At 40.8% G+C, this 13,129-nt stretch overlaps 1 long non-coding RNA gene across 1 annotated transcript in view; it reads left to right on the plus strand.

Annotated features, from left to right (window-relative positions):
- The first annotated feature begins 751 nt into the window (after positions 1 to 751).
- LOC111752341 (uncharacterized) overlaps positions 752 to 13,129 on the plus strand; it is a 63,046-nt gene continuing 50,668 nt past the window's right edge. Inside the window, exon 1 of the long non-coding RNA XR_002787302.2 lies at positions 752 to 1,277. This is a non-coding gene — a long non-coding RNA (uncharacterized LOC111752341). The remainder of the gene's footprint in view (positions 1,278 to 13,129) is intronic.

Genomic DNA, 13,129 nt, shown 5'->3' on the forward strand with positions numbered 1-13,129 from the left:
ACCGAGAGACTCTGAAGCAATATATAAATCTCTATTAATTTATTACTCTACTACTTATACCCTTATTCTATTTATGCTAAAGGATCTTTTAAGAATCCTTAAAACTGACCCTTTTTGCACCATAATGCACGATTCCTATTTAGTTTAAATAAGTTGACCAACAACAAAGGTTTAAGCATAGTTTTTAATATCTGTGTTCTATTAACACAGGCACAAGGAGAGAAATTTAAATTCCAGATGTTTCAATTAATCATTTTTAGAGACAAAGGCCCCCCAAAACCTATCTCAATTTCTCTTTTATAGCATGCAATTTCCAAGAGACTAAATTGCATTAGATGTTTGCTTTGGTAATTTAGGTTTTGATTCAAAAATGCTTCAGACTCCTAGAAAATAACCAAATGGAACTGGGCAGCAGAAAATAATGAAAGTAACCTCATAGTCTCACATGTTATCACACAACTTATCCATTAAACCATTCTGCACACAGTGAAGGACCAGAGAAACATATCTTCGTCACTGGCACCCCAGCACTCACTCAGCCTCCACCAAGTCCACCTGTTGGCAATCCTGGTGACTTCTACAGCAAAAGAGCTTTTCACAATACTGCATAGGATTAACAGTAGAATATAAAGTATATTTTAACATCAAAGACTTTGTAGATAAGAGTGAATCTCCTTCTGGCTTAACAGTGGACATTCCATGAAAAGGAAACTCACCACGGACTTCCCCAGGGTAAAGCTGCTATTTCCACTGAAGGAGATGATTAATAACTTTGGAAGCATTAACTGTTTATTTAAGTTTAGGGAAATCAGCGTTACCAAAAAACCCCAGCAAACCTAACTGAGCTTCCTTCAGAGTCGCTCACATTCCATCTTCAAAGTGAGATAATGCAAGAATGCCAAAAATTCAACAGAGCCTTCTCAAGTAACAATCTTGTCCTTAAGAAAGGATGGGATTTTGAATTGTGGAATTTTCCAACCATTTATTCTCTCGTTTTCCATCTTGTTTGTCTTCAAGTGTCAATTGATTCCTCTCAGTCACAGCTACACAAATCACAAGGCTCTTTTTTTTTTTTTTTAATTGGCATAGAAAACCAAAACCCGTTGCCACCCAGTCGGTTCCGACTCATAGTGACCCGATAGACACATACATTATTCATCTATTTAGTTTCATCTGAAAAGAATCCAATAAAGAAGCAACTCTGTTTTCCAATGAAGTATTTAAAGCTGCTTTATCCCCCACGAGAGCTCGGACAGAAGATTCCATCCACGGTACATGTAAGTACAAACCTTTTTGCCTACCGAAGCATATGTGCATTTGATTTTCTTAAAATATTGAACTTTTTTTTTTCTGTTATGCCTCATGCTACTTGTACATAAATACGTAGCAAATTCAATGTCTTTATTAGTTTGTAGAGTCTTCTGTGCCGTAATACCGAGAACACCCTGTCCTTTTCCTAGCAAATATTGACTTAAAAACACACTTTGCTTACATTTGTGCTACATCCTTGATAGAAAGCATGTACATGTAGAATTGTAGAATTTGTTTGCCTCTGACTGTAAATACTGTAGAGCAGAAAATTCAAGAGGCGATTATGCATGAAGTAATCCCCTTTGTTTCTGGGTTATTGATTGAACTAGAACCCAGGTGGAGGTCATCATGACCCTCGCTTAGCAGGCCCTTCTGTTGCAATGGTGCATGCCAAGTTCAACACATTCACACCTTCTTATTTGACAGAATCCTGTTCTGATTCACAAAGCTCTCATATTAAAAGAAGGAAGAAAACGATGTTAGCAAATGGTACTGAGTTGTGTATCATCTGTATGTACTTGCCCCAAAGAGAGGTTAATTATAAACCTTTCCTCTAGAAAACAGTTCACCTCCTTCTGCAAAGGGGTGGTGAGAAACTCTTGTAAAGTAGCAAGGAGAAACTTCTGCCTCTCCCCATGGAAATGTCTCCACATTCAACCCAGCTCTCCATGTCTGAAAAATTAGGTCTTTGAATAGCAACCATCAACCACAAATCAAAGCACTGAGCAGAAGAGGTAGATGTGTGACAGATGTTCTCTGACAGAAGATAAAAATTAGATTATAAAAAAGACAGGCACGGCTTTATAAACAAAACAGAACTTTCTCAACATCCCACTGCCATCTCATTAACCAGTGCCCTCTCACCATGAGTGATCATGATTATCTAGAGTCAGAAACAAAACATGGAGAGATCTGTCTGCAGGCAAGTAGAGACAAGACATAATAAGGGAAGTGCTAGGTGTGTGAGAGAAATGACGAAGTGGACATACTTTAGTGCTTAAGTCATAAGGGAGAAGACACATCTATTCGAGCAGTGATTTAACTCCTTCTGGTTAGAATGTTTGGAAACTCTGGTGGTGCGGTGGTTAAGAGCTACAGCTGCTAACCAAAGGGTCAGCAGTTCAAATCCACCAGGCACTCCTTGGAAACCCTATGGGGCAATTCTACTCTGTCCTTTAGGGTTGCTAAGAGTCGGAATCAACTCGATGGCAATGGGTTTGGTTTTTTGGGGTTTGGTTAGAACATAATGTAAACAATTACAGTTACACTTCTTTTAGCATCAGTTCACTCCATAGGGTTTGAACTTAACTTCTTACCAAAACCTTGGGTTTGTTTCAAGGTTTGGTAAATGCGCCTCATAAAACTCTTGCACATATAAAAGGTGCCAATTTCGACATCATTAATTGTTTTTTAAAGAATTTACTGATTCTGAGTCAAGGAAGTTATAATTTGTGATGATTCAGCTCAAAACTGTACCAAACTGTAACACTGAACTCACAGCTGGGCATCTCCTACTTCTGGGAAAATTTCTGGGACCTCACACTTCAGGGGTTGGTGAGGAAGGTGGCCCTGCACTAGCTGATGTCCAGAAAGACCAGAAACTCAAACACACGCAGTGCACCCAGAGCGCTCTCCAGCACCATCAACCAAGTGGTGAGCTTGGCCTCTTCTGCAAATGCTTGTACGCACACTATGCTGTTTACTTGATGACATCACCTTCCTATTTCCCCATTTCAGGTTATCCTCATGTCCCTTTTAACCTAGTTGTCTGTATAAACATGTTGGGGCCAAGGAAAGAACTGTGGGATTTGCGACCTTGTAAAAAATGTTTTTTTTTACTATGGGGCAGTCTGTCACACGGGGTTACTATGAGTGGAAAAGCGACTTAAGGGCGCCTAACCGCAGCAGCAACGATTCCTTGTGGTAGGCTTTGTATTACCTTTGAGAAGAGGGCTTCCTAAGACAAACATTTTAAGAAGTAAAGGGGGAGGGAAGAGTGGGGAGTGACGGGCAGTTATTTGGTTTCCCTGTTTTGCCAAAGTAAGTTCAAATATGTTGAAGGATTAGCATGTCTAATGACTATATATAAATAAAAATGCTAATGATATGGGACTTTTGTTTATCCCAGGAGATAGGGGAAGGGAGGTAGAAAAGGGTAGAATAGGGTATGATAGGACAGACTAGGAGCACAGAACATGAGATAGGCCATGAAAGAATGTGGTAGACCAGTAGACATGTAGAACTACAGCGAACCTTCAACATCAACTGGTTCCATGTAAATGCTTGAGAGCTAAGAAACTGAGGCTCAAAAAAGGATCTTTGCTCAAACACAAAGAATTAATAGTTAATTATAGTTATTATGTGAAAATAATAATTATAAACCTTTTAAATAAGCAAAACAAAAATGTAAATTTTACTTCTCAGTCATTTGCTACCTGTGTGACCTTGAGCAAGTTACTTAACCTCTCTGTGCCTTAGTTTCATCATCTGTAAAATTGAGATAATAAATATGCCAGCTTCATAGGCTTGCTGGGGAAATCAAATCAGCTAATACTTATAAAGTGCCTAGAACAAATCTACAAACAATAAGTGTTTGATAAATGTCAAGTATTTCTATTATTACTACTGCTACTACTACTGCTATTCAAATAGGCCTTTCTTAAGTGAGTGAGGCTTTATTGATGAACTGGCAAACTCAGTCCACTGTTGACTGGACTGTCACTATGTTGCGAATGGGGGAGAAAGGAAGGCTGAGTCTAGGCTTTAGCTTCCCAAACCAAAACCAAACCCACTACCATCACGTGGATTCTGACCCATAGTGACACTATAAGACAGAGTAGAACTGCCCCAAAGGGTTTCCAAGGCTGAAATCTTCACAGAAGCAGACTGCCACATCTTTCTCTCACAGAGTGAATGGCTGGTGGGTTCGAACCACCGACGTTTTGGTTAGCAGCTGAGCTCTTTAACCACTGCACAACCAAGGCTTCAGCTTAAAGCCAAACAAAGGTGACAGGTGGATAGAGTCTCATCTCCATGAGTAATAGTCACTCATTTCTAAAAAGACTTAGGTGGCAATTTTGACGTTGCATAAAAAACTTCAAGAATGGTATTGAAAACCCCACCTTTCTTAAGTCCCAGTTTTGATTTTGAGTAACCTTGACCAAGCCACTCCCTCTCCCTCAACCATCTCCATATCTGGTGTTAATTACAATCTCTACCTGAACTATAAGGATTAAATGTGTTGTAAAGCACTTTATGAGCTATAAATTTGAAAGAGAATTGTACATTCTTAAAAGCACAGTGTATTACAATTAAACTTTTATTTTGAAACCACTGAAAAAAAGCCATTCTTGCCTTCCTCCAAGGATTTAGCATGGACCGTGGAAATAGCATGCATAATCAGAATATTCATAGAAATATGTTCAAAAGAAAGAACACTGAACTGGGAATTGTAGGTTTGGGTTCTAGCCCCAGCTTTCCCACGGACTCATTGAATAGCTTTGGGCAAGTCATATAGACTCCCTGGCACCCAGTTTCCTTCCTGTAAATGCAGGGTGCATTAAATGATCTCTCCCCTCTAATTCTATAATTCTAAATGCCATGCCTATGTTTGCATGAATCCATGAATCACTAAAACCTGGTAGATTTCAAAAAAATATTTAATAAACATAATATCTCATAAGCAATTCAAGAGCTCTTGGAACTGACTCTCAAAACATTGCATAATCATGTTTAGGCAGACTTCAATCCCAAGAAGCAAAAAGAAAACATTGCCGTCAAGTCGATTCCAACTCATAGCGACCTTATAGGACAGAGTAGAACTGCTCCACAGGGTTTCCAGGGAGCGCCTGGTACAATCGAACTGTCGACCTTTTGGTTAGCAGCCGGAGCTCTTAACCACTATGCCACCACGGTTTCCAACCCAAGAAGAACATCTTGAAATTGAGCAGGGATAGGTCGGCCTCTTTTCATTACCATTCCGCGATTCACAGAAGACAGGCTGTAAGTTCACCAGTTCACACTCACTCTGCCCCTAAAGGCTCAGACCATTTGAACAGCTCTCGATAATCTTCAGCGGCGTTTAATAAACAGAACCACCACCCGTCTGACAATTTGTTGTACCGTGGTAGTTTGTGTGTTGCTATGATGCTGGAAGCTATGCCACCGGTATTTCAAATACCAGCAGGGTCACCCATGGTGGACAGGTTTCAGCAGAGCTTCCAGACTAAAATAGACTAGGAAGAAAGACCTGACAATCTAAGTCCAAAAAATAGCCTATGAAAACCATATGGCTCACAACAAAATGCTGTCCAATGTAGTACTGGAAGATGGCGCAGGAGCAGGCAATATTTCCTTCTGTTACACATAAGATCACCATAAGTCAGGGCTGACTCAACAACAACTAACAACAAACACAAACATGTATCGCCTCTTTCAAAAAGAAAAATAAAGGCATACGAGCATGACGTATTTCTGTCACATTTTCAGTATTTCAGAATGCTTTGATACAGTTTTAGCTTTTTTTCCCCTTGTGTATGATTTGATCAATGCAACAACTTTGTAAAACCTTCTGTTGTTTTGTGCAGTCAAGTCAATTCTGACTCATAGAGACCCTATATGACAGAGTAGAATTTCCGCATGGGTTCCTGGGCTGAAATCTTTACAGGAGCAGATCACCAGGTCTTTTCTGCCAAACAGCAGCTGGTGTGTTTGAGCCACCAACATTTTGGTTATTAGCACTTAACCATTTCGCCACGAGGGCTCCTTTGGAACAGTACAGGAATTATTGTATCCATCTTACAAATGAATATCCCGGGGCAAAGAAATAAAATACCTTGCTTCACACTTAGAACTGGTGGTCGTCACACACCTCTCAGATGCAATCCTTCCCAGCTAGGAGTCCTCCACGTGCAGTTCATACACACACTGCCCACCTGCCTCCTGCCAGCTGCACTGCAGGAAGCCACCAATCAGCCCACTAGTAATGCCTGTCTCACCTCCTCAAAAGAACAAAACCTTTCCTCCCACTTACCACCCCAGGTCACTCTCTGGGACCTGGTATAGAACTGAAGTGACTCTCCGAATGCTATAACCCTTTTAAAGGACTTCCACGGAAAAACGAAGTTCCCAGAGAGAAACAATGAACGTATTGATGACTGAATTACACCCTGCTTCCCAGGCCCTGTGGTTTCTCCCCATAAATGTTTTTCCTGTAATTCAGTGGCTGCTTTGAGAGAGCTGTCCAAGACATTTTCATCGAGGCTATTTTTTTCATCTAAGATTTTGGCCATCGCCTTGTTTATTTTGAAAAAGAGACAAGAGGGGAGGTCATGTTCTAGAGATAGAGGTCCTCAAAGGTCCTAAACATTTTGTATCTAGGGGGATATCTAAGTAGATTTGAGAATGACACCCATCTCCATTAACTAAGTCATGGACCAACTTCAAATCACAAATGCAGGATTCTTAAGACAAAGTGTATTTTCGCATAACTCCCTCAGCAGGCCCTATGCTAGAAACCAGGTTGGGATGCATTTGAATGCCTGTCCCAAGCTTGGTTGGTAACTGGAATCCAGCAGAGCCAGCGAGTTCGAGTTCGGAATGACAAACTACCTATGTTTGCATGATATTCATGTTTCCACCCTCATAATGGCTTGGTTTCATTTATTCCCCAAACTGGATGGCAGAGACAGTTATTCATTGTGGTGCATATGGTTACACACTCCCTATGTTAGTTGTACGAGAGGAGCATTGTCACTCATCCCCAGGCTATTGAAGTAAAATATTAACACAGCTTTGAATCATTAACTCATTCTTCACTGATGATGAAAGGGATTGGCAGCAATAGGTATCGTTTCACCTAATTCAGGTTCACAAATATTAAGACCTTACTATGGGCCAGGCATTGTGCTAGGTGCTTCAGGGGTATAAATCAGAGTGAGACACAGCCCCAGTTCCCAAAACGTTAAATCTAGTGAGCGGTTGCTGGGAACAGGTTGAGGGAGCAGGAGATGAGACAAGCATTACTGGTGGGCTGATGTGGCTCATTGCCACACAGCTGGAAGGAGGAGGGTGGACAGTGGGCATAGGAACCACAGCAGGGAGCTCAGTCCTAAATGGGCACCATTTCATTGAGAGTCAGGAGATCCCAGTGTCAGGACCATCAGCTCCAAGTGTGATTGCTCGTGGTAGGGGAAGATGAGAAGTCTTCAAATTACATTTAGAATAAAAGATTTAATAACAAAAGTACACCTAATGATTAAAGACAATAAAGATACAAGATTAGGGATCACATCCCCCTTGAAATGTCCTCGCATCCCATTTGTAGTACTTAATTTAAAAAAAAAAAGAAAATAGAGGTACTTTGAACATTCCAAGAAGGGATGGTTCTTAAATCAAGGGGATAGGAAATGGTTTCATGAAGGAAGTGGCATCTGAAATGAGTTCTGAAGGTTGACCAAGATTTTAATAAGCTAGTAATAGAATGTGGAAACCCTGGTCGTATAGTGGTTAAGAGCTACAGCTGCTAACCAAAAGATCAGCAGTTCAAATCCACCAGGTGTTCCTTGGAAACCCTATGGGGCAGTTCCACCCTGTCCTATAGGGTCACCATGAGTCGGAATCGACTCAACGGCAATGGGTTTTATGGGAGTAATAGAATAACAAAAATATAGGTAATTAGTAATTTTAAATGGCACTTTTACTTGACTCGATGGCACTGAGTTTTTTTTTTTTTTTTTACGTATCTTATTTCTTAAGACAAGGAGGAGGTCCCTCCAGGTGGGAAATGCACCATGAGCAAGGGCAAGGACTGAGAAACACAAGTCAACTGTAGGAATGAGAAAACAGCTTTTCCATGCATACAGCAAAACTTTACTAAGTAACCATTATGCTCTAGGTGCAAAGTATAGGTGATAAAGGGTTTCAGGGCACAGATCTCTGCCTTCCAGTGTCACACAGCCTGGAGGAGAGGCAGACAGTTGACTCATAAGTTTTGTGTCAGGTGGTAGTAGGAGATCAAGGTGGGAAGCAACACTAGCACCAAGTGAAAGAAGGCCCGGAATACTAGGCTACAGGGTCAGTACTTAATTCAGTGATTATTAAAGATTTGGTTCTGAAGAGTGATGTGATATGGATTATGTATAGGATTCATTTAGAGCAAATGTATAGGATTCACTCAGAGCAAAAAAAATGGAAAAGAAAGACTGGTTAGGAGACTATTGCAAAGGTCCCAGGCAAGGGGTAATGAGTCTCTGACTCATACGGTAGCATTGAACAGAATCAAAGAGAATGTAAAAAAAAGGGCAGCCATTAACTAAAATATTGCAGGACACAACTTGCCTGAAAGGAAAAGAAAATGTTTGATGGGGGCCATGCTGAGTTTGAGATGTTCATGGGATATAGAGGGGAGGTGTGTTGCCAGCCACTGGACATTCAAGTCTGGGGCATTCAGTCTGCTTTAGGTAACCTGGGGCTCAGGACAGGGGTCCTGGCAAAAAAGACACATTTTGGAGCTATCTACACGGGAGCGCCTGTTAAAGTCATGGGATTGGACACAATAGCTGAGGTAGCAAGTGTAGGCATGGAAGGAGGATGAAGAAAACATTCCTGGGGAATACCTACATTTATAACATAGAAGTAGAAAGAGGGGTGAGGGGAAAAGAGTTGAGAGTTAAGACAGTATTGCATCAGGGACCCAGAGAAGGACAATGTTTAAAGGAGGAGGTATCTACAGTCTGATGCTAAGGAGAAGTCAAGGAGGTATAGACTGGTATGAAATGAGGCATTGGGTTTAGTGCTTTAGGAAGTCTCTCACTGACTTGGAGAAAGAAACTTTGGTGGGCCTTTGTATAGAGAAGTCAGTATTCAAGACAGTAAAGGATGAGCAGGTAGACAGCAAGAAGTGGACTTCAGGAAGTTTGATGGAGGGATACAGAATGAAGATGGAAATAAAAGAGAGAAAGATTGATGGGAAAAGCAATAAAGGAATCAGGTTTGCGGATAGAGGGGTTAAGGTGGCAAGAAGAAGGGACACGCACTCCTTAAAGGCAAGTTTGAAGAAGAAAGCGCAGGAGCGGTGGTGAAAATACAAAGATTCTCTCCCTGGTTGGGCTCACTCACCCCCACCTATGGGCACAATTACCACCTCTCTGGCATAACTCACAAATTTCTGTCTTCTTCCCTAACCTCTTCCTGAGCTCCTGATCTATATATAAAACTATCTCATAGACAACCTGCCTGAATATCTGAAAGGCACCTCAAGCTCAATCAAATTCATGACCCTTTCCTCTAAACAATGTCATCTCCCAGTGTTCCCTTCCCAATAAATGGTATCATCACCCATCTAATTGCAACGTCAGAAAGTTAGGACTTATCCTAGCACTTCTATCTCCCTCACTCTCCCAAAAGGTTTTAATTCTTCTCCAAATTTCCACCTTTGCCCCCTTCTACATTACGGCTACAATGACCTTTTCAAAACCCCAGTCTGATCGTGTCATCCACTCCTGCTTGAAACCCTGCAGTGGGGCCTTCTTGGGCAAGACCAGAGGCTGACCTCATGTAGCCTGGTCCTGCTCACTTTTCAGCCTCCCTTCACACGCTCTCCGTACCCGCATACCCTAGACTTCCTGCTCCCCCTTCATGTCCTCATATTTGCCAATTTTCTTCCACCTCTGGGCTCTGTACATGCTGTTCCACCTGCCTGTTAGTCCTCTGCCCATCATCCTCTGGCTAATTCTGACTTCGGGCAAGATGGGAGACCATGTAGAAAAATGGGTAGGACACCAGGCTTTGGAGTCAAACTGAGTTCTAACCCACACTCCTCACTCCCCAGCTGGGTGATCCTGAGCAAGTTACTTACTGTGTCTGAACCTATATGTTAACATGGGTCCATACCTCACAGAGATAACTCAGATAAAGCACTAAAAACTGGGCCTGACTCATAAGAGCCACTTGGTAAATGTCAGCTATTTTTTGTTACTCTTCCTTCCAGCTCTCCTTGGGTCAATCATCACTTTCTAGAGAAGCTGTCCTTGACCAGGACATGATCCTTCTGTCTGCACTGTCAGCCCTTTTGCACTCTCCTTTCCTGCACTTATCACAGAGGTAACTTTGCATTTATCCACAAGATTTTTAGAGTACAACTGTACTCTCTACCAGGTAGAAGGTGCTTGAGAGCAGGACTATGCCTGCTTTGCTTGCACAATGCCTGGCACAGAGCAGTCTGTTCAATGAATGAATGAGTGGGCAAACAGCAGGAGCCTAGCTGTTAGAGTAGTTAGAGGATGTAAGTGTTAGCATATCCAGTGTGCCCCTGCATGAAGCAACTCAGGATTTTGTCATTTAGCCATTTGATCCTTGCTTGAGTGAGGGCCAGATTAGCAGTGTGTCATCTCATCCATGAAGGCCAGTAACTTGTTAATAGTACTGTTTAGTTTTTAGAAACCAAATGAGTCTGTGGTAAAATTCATACTCATGTAGGCCTCACTGGGCAAGGACGTCTGGTGATCCAAGGTTGAGGTTGATAAACACGATGACGACAATGGTGATAATCCTGTAATTAACAAGGCTTATGAATATTAGCTCATTAAGCTGCAGAACACATTGGTCTAGTAAGTGGAAAGTATAGAACAGAAGCTCCCGAAGGTCATCTCATATGCCAAGTGAGAAATATTGAGAGGGAGCCATCTCCCTTTAGCCCATCTTATTTTCTGTGTTGTGGATACATATATAGATGTCTAACTGGACCTCTCACTTGGATGTGACCTTTGCTGTCTTCTAACTGCAGACTGTGGCATACAGGGCTCATGTCCCTTCCCTCCAGCTCACCATCCCTCCAGGCCTCTTCTGGGAGAACCACCGACTCTGTTCACGTTTGATGCCAGTGAATGTTTTCTGAATAATTCTCTTGATATCTGCTTTTTTTTATCTGCTCATGAGCAAATACTAAGCCCACAGATAATTCTTATACAATCCTTGACAAATATGAGGAAAAGCAGACAAAATATCCTGTAACTCCTTATAGATCTCCTTTACTTCAGCATATAAGCCATTTGATTAACTCCTCCCTTTTTTTTTTTGCTTCTAGTCACGAAATGTACTTTCCCTTAGTGGAACAGCTCAGGAGCTTTGGAATGACAATGAGTGAACATTAAGTTTGGTATTGTTGCTAATGTATAGACACTTTCTTTTATTGAGTATCTATTTTTTTTTTATGAAAGGTAGGCAACCACAGGCCCCAGGTGCCTTCCCACTGCTGTTCATTAAACTGAGCCAGCAATTTGAACGCCTTGAGGGTAAAATATAATGATTGGGGTTTTGTTGGGTTTTTTGTTTGTTTGCTTGTTTTTGGTACTCTCTTCGAACAGTTAAGGAGGATGTAAAGTTCTCCTGGCACACAAAGGGTCAGGAATGTCTCTCGTAGGAGCTCTGTCTGGCCCCTGACAGACTTTTGTCTTAGTTGAAAGAGTAAGAGAAAGACTAACTGCAATATGAGTCAGGAATGTCTCTCGTAGGAGCTCTGTCTGGCCCCTGACAGACTTTTGTCTTAGTTGAAAGAGTAAGAGAAAGACTAACCGCAATATGGTAATGTTGAGAATAGCAATAAAAATCTTTCACTTCCAGAACTCTTGGTGAACCTTTCTGAAAAAAATCCATTATTGCCTAGAAATTCTATTGTAAAAGTACATCAGAGTTTAAAAATGCAGAGTGGTTGGGAGAAAAGGCTTATGTAACATTATGAACAAAAAACTGATTGTAAAGTTATCTCTATGCTACAATTGTAACTATACAAAAATTAGATAACATATTGACAATAACCAGCAGTAGACATTAGAACAGCTGGCTTTTAGAATGGTGAGATTTGGAATGGTATTTTTCCTTCTTTCTTTCTTGCTTGATTTCTGTTATTGTTGTTATAATATTATTTGTGTGATATAATTTATCAACTAAACATATATATTATGCTTAAAATACTGCGAAAAATAATAATTTTTATACATACCATACTAACGTTAAAGTACAGACATTAAAAATTACACCTCACCTAAAATTGAATATGGAAAACTGTGACTATTTTGCCTTATCATAAAAACTATTACTTACCATTCAATAAAATAAAACAAGGAATGATTCCTAGCATAGTTCTTAAAATTGACAGAAATGAATTTCATTTGCCTCCTTTGGCATCACTGACAAAAATTTAAATTTTTTTCTGCAAAAAGAGAAATGAAAGAATGAAACAATTTTTTGTTAAATTTTCTTTCTGATTATCCAGTAGACCAGAGAACCTCACTGGAAATACCACCACACATTTGAGAAATCCTTCATAGGTCTATGCAAAAAAAAAAAAAAAATGCTTTGGCATGTATTAGCCCTGTGACTAAAAGCACTTAAAGACAGAATACTGGCTGGGTGCTGACAGCCAGATTTAATCACTGAATTACAGAACTGCAAATTCAACTCAGAAAATAACCACACAATTTCCCCTGTTTCTCTGTTTATTCAGTGCTTTGCCCCACAAGGATTTGTTGCCCGTACACAGCACTGAGTTTGGGGTTAGAATAAGTCTCACGCTGAATGGATATTTCCCTCTGTCCAGAAATTTCCGTTTACTTTTTTCAAAATTAAATTCTTTCTATCCATAAGATTTTGGCTGCCTTTTCCTTCTGGAGTGCCAGTAAAAGGTTAAGAGGGTCTGTGGGCTAGTTCGGACTTTCTCTGCATCTTCTTGTATACCATCCATGCAAATCAATCCAACAAAAATGTACCCAGCTGAGTAGCTTCCCAGAGCCGTTGGGTCAACAAGATCTACCAGGAGGCT

Source organism: Loxodonta africana, chromosome 4 (assembly GCF_030014295.1).
Source record: "Loxodonta africana isolate mLoxAfr1 chromosome 4, mLoxAfr1.hap2, whole genome shotgun sequence".
NCBI classification, from domain to species: Eukaryota; Metazoa; Chordata; class Mammalia; order Proboscidea; family Elephantidae; genus Loxodonta; species Loxodonta africana.